Raw genomic sequence first — 9,892 nt, 5'->3', positions numbered from 1 at the left:
GACAAAGGCCATTTTTGGCACCGAATTTTACGTACTGCTGGTAAGAGATGAAAACATCTGGTTAGCATTGTTCCCTTCATAATGTCCCCATCCCCCCCCAAACATATCAATTGGGAATTGGTAGATCCAGCCGCAAGAAGCTTCATCTCTCCTTTTTCCAGGAACTGAGGTCTGGGTGACAGAAGCAATTTAGTGCTGTTAAGTAATTGTTGAATAATCTAAACTGATGGTGACATTTGTAATCCATCACTGAATGCCCAGGTGAGCTCAAATTGACAAAGCCTGAGAACTTCCTTTATGTGTTTCCCCAATTCCACTCTATTGTAAATAGTTCACCTGTCTGTGTCATTTAAATCTTCCTCATATGGTTATGTGACTCTTGTTTTGAAAAGGGCAGATGCCAGCATGGCACACTTCCTATTAACTTCTGGTTCCTAACAGCAGAGAGTTAATTAATCTGCAGTTAAAAATAAAATGCCCATGAAAATAATTATTGACAATAGCACTAGCAACAGCACTCAGACTTCTATACCACTTCATAGTACTTTATAGCCGATAGCCTAAGTGGTTTACAAATGTCAGCATATTACCACCAACAATCTGGGTCCTCCTTTTACTAACCTTGGAAGGATGGAAGGCTGAGTCAACCTTGAGCCAGGATCGAACTGCAGACTGGACAGAGTTACTCTGCAATACTACATTCTAAGCACTGCCATAAGTGAAAGAACTCCAATACAAAATAAAATAAGAGATTATCGTTAACAGAAATAATTAAAAGATGTACACCAGATGTTTGTGAGATCAGTTGTTTTGATGCAGAAACTGAAATCTGGATTTTTACACTGGGCTCATTTGTAATAAATATGGAAGAACTACCCACAGTACTGCATCCAGACAGCTGCCCCTCAACAATGATCCATATTAGGCAACCTCCATCAGGTGAAAGAAGGAAAACCTTGTATATAAATGGAATTGTTAGATTTGAAGCAAGCTCTTTTTTTTTTAGAACAATGTAGTAGCGGATTCAAAGCATGTTTGCAATTTCTCAGGACTTCTAAGTCCACTCTTCTAGGTCTTGCTAGTCACTCTATTAAATGCACTTTTTTTTAAAAAATATTCTTTATCAATGTACACAAATCCCATGATGGCAAACCTATGGCACAGGTGGCACGCGGAGCCGTACTTGCCAGCACAGTAGCCCTCAGCTCCATCGCGCATGCGCTTGCTGGTCAGCTGATTTTCGGCCTGCCAGGGGAGGCCCCTCTGGAGCATGGGGAGGGCAAAAACTCTCTCCCCCCCCCATGCAGGGTGTGTGCACATGCACGGGGGGAGGGTCGCACACACATGCGTGGGTGGGAGGGTCACGTGCATGCACAGGTGGGGCATGTGTGCGTGTGCAACAGCACAAACATGCACAGTTTTAGCACACCTTTAGAAAAAGGTTAGCCATCACTGCACTAAGCCATTAAGGGGAGTGAGTAGCATTCAAACATTTCTTGGTCTGGTGACCTCTCTTTGTTAGGCAGGCTTAAGGAATGGATGTAGAACTTAACTGCCGAAGCCTCTAATCTTGATTCCTGAAAGAGAAGGACTTGTGGGATCCTTTAATAATAAAGGCTCAAATCAAATTCTATAGAGCTTACGGAGTTGTCCAATCGTTGCAGTTGTCAGTCCAGCCCTCATTGTTAATTCTCCAGCAGCACTTGAGGCTTCTGTCCTGTTAGGAAAGCACTTCGCAGAGTGAGGCAACTGATGCCTGCTCTGATGCTGTCATTGTTCTTACCAGAGAATTAGGCCTTCAGAACAGATTCCTCCCAACTCACCTGAGTATAAGATTGACAGAGCTCAGATGAATCAGCCTATCAAATCTTACCCAATAAAAAAATAATAAAAACTATTTAATAGTAATGGTTTATTTCAATACTTTTTTAATCATTCTTTTAAAAATCATCATCTATCTTCTTTGCAGTCTTTCTGGTCCTCTTGATGTCTGCAACTCCTCCTCTAACCTCTTGCTATTCAGGCTTTATCCCAAACTACAGATTTTGTGGGCTGTTTTCCCTCTCTTTTTCTAAGAAATGTTGGGTGTACAAAATGTACTCTGGAGCCGGTCAAAACTTCCCTCTAGCTTCATTCGTACAATACTTTTGAATCCATGTGGAATTTCTCCCAACAAACTCATCTATTGAACTTGTTAGGTTTGTAATGGAGATACAGGTAGTCCTCATCTAGAGACCACACTTGGGATCAGCAACTTGGTGTTAAGAGAAACTGCCACTAAATGAAACTAAGTGCTTAGGATCTACTTCAGCTTTCCTTTGCCTTAAAGGTAAGGTAAAGATTCCCCCTTGCACATATATGCTAGTCATTCCTGACTCTAGGGGTGATACTCATCTCCGTTTCAAAGCCGAAGAGCCAGCACTGTCCGAAGACGTCTCTGTGGTCATGTAGCTGGCATGAGTAAAGCTGAAGGTGCATGGAACGCTGTTACCTTCTTATCAAAGGTGGTTCCTATTTTCTACTTGCAATTTTACATGCTTTCGAACTGCTAGGTTGGCAGAAGCTGAGACAAGTAACGGGAGCTCACTCCATTACACGACACTAAGGATTCAAACTGCCGACCTTTCTGATCGACAAGCTTAGCATTTTAGCCACTGAGCCACCACGTCCCTTCCTTTACCTTACAGACCGGCAAAAGTTGTAAATGCGAAGACTTGATTGCAAAGTTACTTTTTCATCACCGCCATAACTGCGAATGGTCACAGTTCGAGGGAGTTGCAAAATGACGATCATTTTAATGCGGTATTATTAAGCAGAATTTCCTTTCTCCAAATCTGTAAGATGGTCAGTCTATGTTTAAAAAGAAATTAGGGGGAAGATATGAAATATGGTAAAACTGGCCTCTTAGCCTTAGTCTCCCCTGGGGACGGGAAATTAATGTTATTACAAGGGGTTATGAAACGTGGAAAACCACCTTGATTGACCAAAGACTCTAGAATGTATGCGAAGGGTGCTCTTGCCAAAATGCTTTCAGGGTTAGGATTTTAGTATTCTTTGAGTGCATCAACAAATATAGCCAAGTAGGCAATCTATTTTATTTTTAAAATGACCCTCCACTGGAGAAGGACATCCAGCTGTTTACTAATTGGAAGTGGCCTTTGCTGAATGCCAGTTGTCAGAGGACTGTGTCTTTATGCTGAATTTTAAAAAGGATCCTTCACTTGATGGATTTCCTTTGAAGATTCGCCACCCCCAACTCCTAGGTTTGCATAGCTGTTTATGTATATACAAATGGTTCTGTGTGTGCGTGTGTGCGTGTGTGCGTGTGTGCGTATGTGTGTGTGTGTGTGTTTTCCAGCGTAACTCTGGAATGCTTCAAGCAATTTCAACCAAACTTGGTACACAGATCACTTACTCTGTGGAGAAAAAACTGGGGGTAAGACACCCCTAATACCCCTCGGGTGTGTTAAGATACAGCCTGTTGTGCCGTACTGACATTCTGGCTTCTAGTGTACAGCACAGTGGAGTTGCCATGGTAACAGCTTCACAGTACTCCACAAGGGGGCTCCCTCTGGTAAGGGGGAAAATCCAATATTAGAAATTACATTTGGTCAGGACATTCTCCCCCTCCCTATAAATAAATATCTGGGCAACATCGGGTTATTAGTTAGTGGGGTTTTAAAAGAGATTGGACGCCATGAAAAGATTAGAAAATTGCTTCCTCTCCCCTGGAGCAGCCTACCCTGGAGAGCCAGGCTTCCTCCTCCATCTGATGTTTGAGCGCATTTAAATATGGCTCTTCTGAAAGGCTTTTGGGAACAGGTAAGGTGATCCAGCCCCCAGATGAGATGCTATTCATTACAGATGTATGCTTTCATGAATGCTACCCTGCATGGTAGTGCACTGTTTGTTTAGAGGTTTTGGAAATGGAGCGGCTTGTATACCAAAGTAAGCAAATAAGTGGGCCTTACTATAGTAGAAGCAATTGGCAAATTTGTAGGGCATCTGGTGTTACTTAAGAGGGAAGTATCCAGACAATTTAGAAATAAGGAAAACTGACTTTAGACATTGAGCCACACCACAGCCAGGCATTAAATCTGCTCCTCTTAAAAAGACATGTTTTGGGGCACAACATCAACCTCACCATCAGAGACACATTCCCTGCCTATCTTCCCATAAAACTACAGCCAGAATTTGCCCACACTTAAGATTTGGAAGTCCCACAGGCGCTTTTTCGAGAGGTAACTTGACCTTCTGGTTTTCCTTTGAAGACATTTAGCTTCAAAGCTAAAGAAGCTTCTTGGATGAGAAGCGAAACGTCTTCAAAGAAAAACCAGAAAGTCCAGTTGCCTCTTGAAAAAAGCACCTTTGGGACAACCATGACCTGGGATGACTGAGGATCTCCGTAGACATTAAGACGTTTCTGAGATGGAAGGAGATCTCTTTTCTGGCAGCCTCTGGGAGCTGATCTTTCTTTAAGCCACTGGACTTTCACTGATCCAGGTGCAGGGAGCCAGGAAGGAACTTGTTTATTGGTTTCTACTATTTAAAAGCTGTGGTGGTGCAGTGGTTAGAGTGCAGTACTGCAGGCTATTTCTGCTGACTGCCAGCTGCCTGCAATTTGGCAGTTCATATCTCACCAGGCTTAAGGTTGACTTCCGCCTTCTATCCTTCAAGGTGGGTAAAATGAGGACCCAGGTTATTGGGGGCAACCTGCTGACTCTGTAAACTGCTTAGCGAGGGCTGAAAAAGCACGGTGAAGCGGTATATAGTCTAAGTGCATATTACGTCTCCTCCTCCAAAAGACTCTGAGCAGCTTCTTCAGCCATCTGCCTGCTGTCACCATCATGATGTTAGCAGAAGTACCCTTTTATTTCAGCCAAAGAAAAATTGATATTGCAATATTTTCAATTCCATAACAGTCTTTTTCTGGTAAAAGCCAAGAAACAGTAGAAAAAAGAAAAAGAAAGAAAAAAGGGGGGGAGAAAACGGGGAAAAAAGAGAAAAAAAATTAAGGGCTAAAGAAAAAAGAAGGGAATTACGATTGGTGGTACTCTTATTCTCTTCATTTGTGTAGAGTGCAAGGAAGATAAACCCTGACAGCAATATGCAAGAAGGGGTACAAAACACAAAAGGGGCTGAAGCGTTTCTGAAGTCCAGAAAAATGATATAATGTTTGGAAGAGGCTCAGAAAGATTCCTATTTAATTCACATGACTCTAAGGAGGAGGAGATGCCACACAATTGGATTTGCAAAGTTCTGTTCTCAACAAAAGTAGTTTTAGCCTTCCTGGGGATTTGATCTCCTGATCTGATCTAGCCAGTGGGGCTGAGATGTCTTTATCCACTGCATTCTTAAACAGGACATGAGAGAATCTCAAGAAAGAGAATTTAGATGTTCTGTGGTACTGTGAAGTAAAGCAAGGTTGCCAGAAGGCAAGTTCTCAAGCACTGAGGTTTTTAAATGACCATTTTTGTAAATACAAATACCATATCAGCAGCAAAAATTTACACTAGTTGGATTTTACTCAGAATATTCCACAAGGTCAGTTACAGCTCAGATGGCTCCAGTCATCCAACGTGCTAATTTCCAGTGGCTTTAAAATCTTACTAGATGATGTGAAGTCAGCTTATTTGATCAGGTTGTGACTTCTTGTGGTATCTTATGTTTCCCAAAACAGAAGACTTCCATACGCATGTTAAGTCTGTTGTGCAAGCCCATGCTGAGCTTTTACTCTATCCTGTGTGAGATGCACAACTCCCGTGACTGTTAGAAAGCTGAGGTCTGCAGATATATTCATCAAGCTGGGAGTACAAGCTAAATAACACTTTCTGCTTCCTATAAAGAGAATTGTCTTTGCAAAATATGAGAAAGTTGGCAGAAGGCTTCAAGAAAGTGAAGACTTTTCAAGGATCCATGATCCCAGGCTTTCACATGGGAGGGGGACATTTGACTGTCCCTGGAATCAGGGGTGGGGCTCCTATGAGTTCATCTGGGTATGGGAGAACTCGTAGCTAACGTTGTGGCCAGTTTGGAGAATCTCCAAATCCCATCCCTGGCTGGCCCCACCCACCACACCACGCCCCTGCCACCTCACCACTACCAGGAGTCTCCATGAGGACCGCTTTGGATGCGAGGTAAGTGGAGGCCCTGGGCGAAGGCTCTGGAAGGGGGAAAAACAGGGCCTCCTAGGAGGGCTCTGGAGCCTGGGGGAGGAAGTTTTTGCCCTCCCAGAGGCTCGAGGAAAGCCTCCAGAGCCTGGGGAAAGCGAAAACGCCCCCCCCCCCATGATCCAGGAGGTAGACGGCCACGCCCACCATGGCCACACCCACCCAGCAACCCAGCAGAGAACCCATTGCTGAAATTTTTGAAACCCACCCCTGCCTGGAATTCCTGCCCCAAGAATCTTGCTGACATTGGGATGGCCCTTGGGGGCACGTTATTCTGATTGGGCTGAGTTTTGAGGCTTATGATGTAAGTTTCCTTGGATCTGCCCTCAGGGTTTGTTTGGAGCTCTAGATGAGAGAAGAAAAAACACAGTTCCTTGGGCCTACTAAATTCAGTTGACTCCTTCTTCAGCCTACCTCCCATCTTTCCATTGTGGAAAGTTATCACCCAGCCCTCTCCCAGAAAAATGAAATATCCTAGGAAATATTGAAATGGCAGAATATTACATTTCCCTGGATGTGAAAAGGAAGAAACATGTTTTTAAAGAGAGAATAGCTCTCTGCCGCTTCCTGCCCCCACCCACTTTGTCAATGGGCCCTTAAGATGCCCAAGCTAGTCCCTTTACATAATAAGAGTTCTTCCCTTCAGCTCCAGGGAGATGGGATTAAGGCATGATAATATTGGCCCTTTACCCAACTCACCACATGGCATCTGAGAACTCAACCAAACCTGGATTCAAAACGCAGCCTAGAAAGTTGCCTCTGCATGGGCCCATGGGAGTCTGACAACCAATCAGAATACAAGCTTACGATCAAAGGCCAAAGAGGGCATAAAACCAGGGACTTTCAGCATCTCACCCCTTCCTTCTCTTCTTCTCCACCAACATTGAAGCATGTGATCACCTTTTGTGTTCAGGACTCAAGCCATGTGGTCCTGTCCACCATTAAAACCATCTTTCCAAACAGCCTCCATGTTTCCAGTGTCTTTTTCCCCACTTGGAGCCAAACCCAGAAGGACATTTCTTTCATCACCATGTTTTCCTCCTCCTCTTTGTTGCGCATTCACAAAACAGCAGCAGATATTTTCTGTTAAAATTTAAAAACAAGCAGTAATAATGACCATCGGGGGGAAAAAATCTAAAATCCATATTAAAGCAATATCTTTCCCAGACCAACTGAAAGTTGATAAAATAGTTGCAAGCGATTGAGTTTCCAATGTTTTTTTTTTAAAGCAAAAAAAGTGTGTGGCAATAATCTCTGAATATATTAAAAAGGAACGTATGGCAGACTGTCAACACTATGAAATGGTGAACAACACAGCACTATCCTTCACTGGCAATGGAGAATGGAGTGTTTTTAGAATGGGAACACTGCCACCGATGCACGAAGACATGGGCAGGACATCCAAGAGAGAGATACAAGATCAAGAGCAGAAAAACAGAGTACTAACAAAAGAGAATATCCCTAGTTTGGGATTTAATTCTGGAGTCCTTGGTGCCCTCTGAACATTGTTGTTTTTGTGCAGAGATTTCATTACTTGTCTAGATAACAACATCAGTGCTTCTGATGACGTTACCTAGCCAGGTAATGAATATCTTCACAAATCAACTAAGCTGAGAGAGCATCAAGAAGCTCCGCAGAAAAGCAGAGTTTTTAACTGCAAGCAGCGCATGACCACAATGGAGCCCAACATTTCTGCTGTTAAGCAAGACAATTGTTGTTAAGTTGTTAACTGAGTTGTGCCCCACTTAACAACCTTAGTTCCGAGAACAGACCCCTGCCAAAATGACATATTTTTTTGCCATAGTTGCTAAGAGAATCCTTGCAGTTGTTAAGTGAACCTGCTTTCCCCCATTGACTTTGCTTGTTGGAAGCCAGCTGGAAAGGTTACAAACGCTGATGAGTGACCCTGGGACAATGCAACAAGCCAATTGTCAAACATCAAGATTTTGATCATGTGATCCTGGGAATTCTGCAATGATCTTAAGCGGGAAAACCGGTCCATGGGTCACTTTTTTCAGGGTGCTTGTAGCTTTGAATAATCGCTAAACAAATCAAGGCAGGGGAGGGGGAGGGTTTGGAACACAGTTTAGGAGTCAGGGGCTTGGCAGCACAGGGAAACAACAGCCAACAACTTAACTGCCAGGCATCAACACCCCAATCTGCATCTAAAAAACTACACACAACAGCCACCATATAAATACCACAGCCCAAAGCACACAGAGAAGTTCCCTGAGGATGGGCTCCAACATGAGTCTGAAAGCTAGGAAGACAAAATCTCTGGTTCCGGTGACTGACCCGGTCACAGGATCCTGCAACTAACAAATGGTTGTACGGTTGAGGATTATTTGTATATCCCTTGTCCCCCCTTTTCTATGATGTTGGACTGCAAACTGATTGGAAGCCTGTTCTGACCCCCCTCCGTACAGTGAGTCACACCGACACAAGATTACTGCTAGACAATTTATTCACAGTAAATTACACACCGACAAGACTTGGCAGCAACCAGACTTCCACAGATAAGAAATACACACAAGAGCTTCTCCAGCTTTAGTATATAGTTGAGTCCTGCAAAAAGCCTCCTCCCAAAGTCTCTTCTTATATACTCTCTTGGGAGGAGCCTAATCACAACCACCTTGCCCCAATATCTTCTATATCTCCGTAGTTGCTGTCGGTGCTTATCTGCCCGTCTTTGCCTGGCATCCGGGACCAACTCCCTTAGCTCCTCCCCACTGCTCCAGGGCCTGACAATCAGGGACCAACTCCCTTTGGCTTTCACCACTGCTCCCTGCCTCAGGCACCTCCTGGTGGCTAACCAGCCTCTCTGGTCCCTGCTCGGAGTCTGACCCTGTCCAGGGTCCTCCACATCTTCCAGAGCCGACTCATAGGGTCCCTTGCTATCAGAGTCTGTTTGCAGCTCCAACGGCTCCTGCTGGGCCACAACAGAAACCCATATATAAACACAAGTTAAAATTCCTAATTTTTCATCCACACAACAATGTGGAACTCATCAGGCCCCAGTAGGGTTCATGCTGAATACTGTGTTTTTTCGCTTTGCAGCAGGGACGACTGGTTTCATCACATGCCTGGCTGTGGTTTAGGAGAACCTCAAACTCATGGCACTGCTGCTCCAGCAGGGTTTCCCAAGGACAGCTTTCTCAACAGAATCATCCATTTTAAAAATATATTCTTAAAAGCTTGATTCAGCCACAAGGAAGTCCACAAAGCAGAGGTGGGTTGCTCTCGGTTCGACCCGGATCGGGTGAACTAGTAGTAGTGGCAGAGGGAGGCTCCGCCCACCTGCCCGGACGCTTCTGCGCATGCAGAATGAGCACGAGCGAACTGACAGTAGAAAAATTAGAACCCACCACTGTCACAAAGTATATTTTCCAAAAAGTATTTTGGATCTCTTTTCTGAAATGGCTTTCATCAGATAAGCTTGCGATCTTGCCTAAAAGGTCATCTAAGGCCAGAAAATGAGAAGCTTCATGAAAGAACTGGAAATGTTTTTGGAGATACTCATGAATGTAAATGTTTGGGGCTTCCTTAATACTGTTCTTAAATGAAGCTTCCTCAAATAGTTCAATAAGCTTCTGTCCTTTTCTCATCATTATCTGACACCCCATCAAAATGGGCAGTTTCCTTTCTCATAAAGGACCAGCTCATTCAGGATCTTCCTCCACACTTTGGCTTGTTTGTTTTTTTCCCCCCTCCATCAGGACATC

This window comes from Thamnophis elegans, chromosome 1 (genome assembly GCF_009769535.1).
Source record: "Thamnophis elegans isolate rThaEle1 chromosome 1, rThaEle1.pri, whole genome shotgun sequence".
Lineage (NCBI taxonomy): Eukaryota > Metazoa > Chordata > Lepidosauria > Squamata > Colubridae > Thamnophis > Thamnophis elegans.
Note: the sequence above shows the minus strand (reverse complement) of the source record.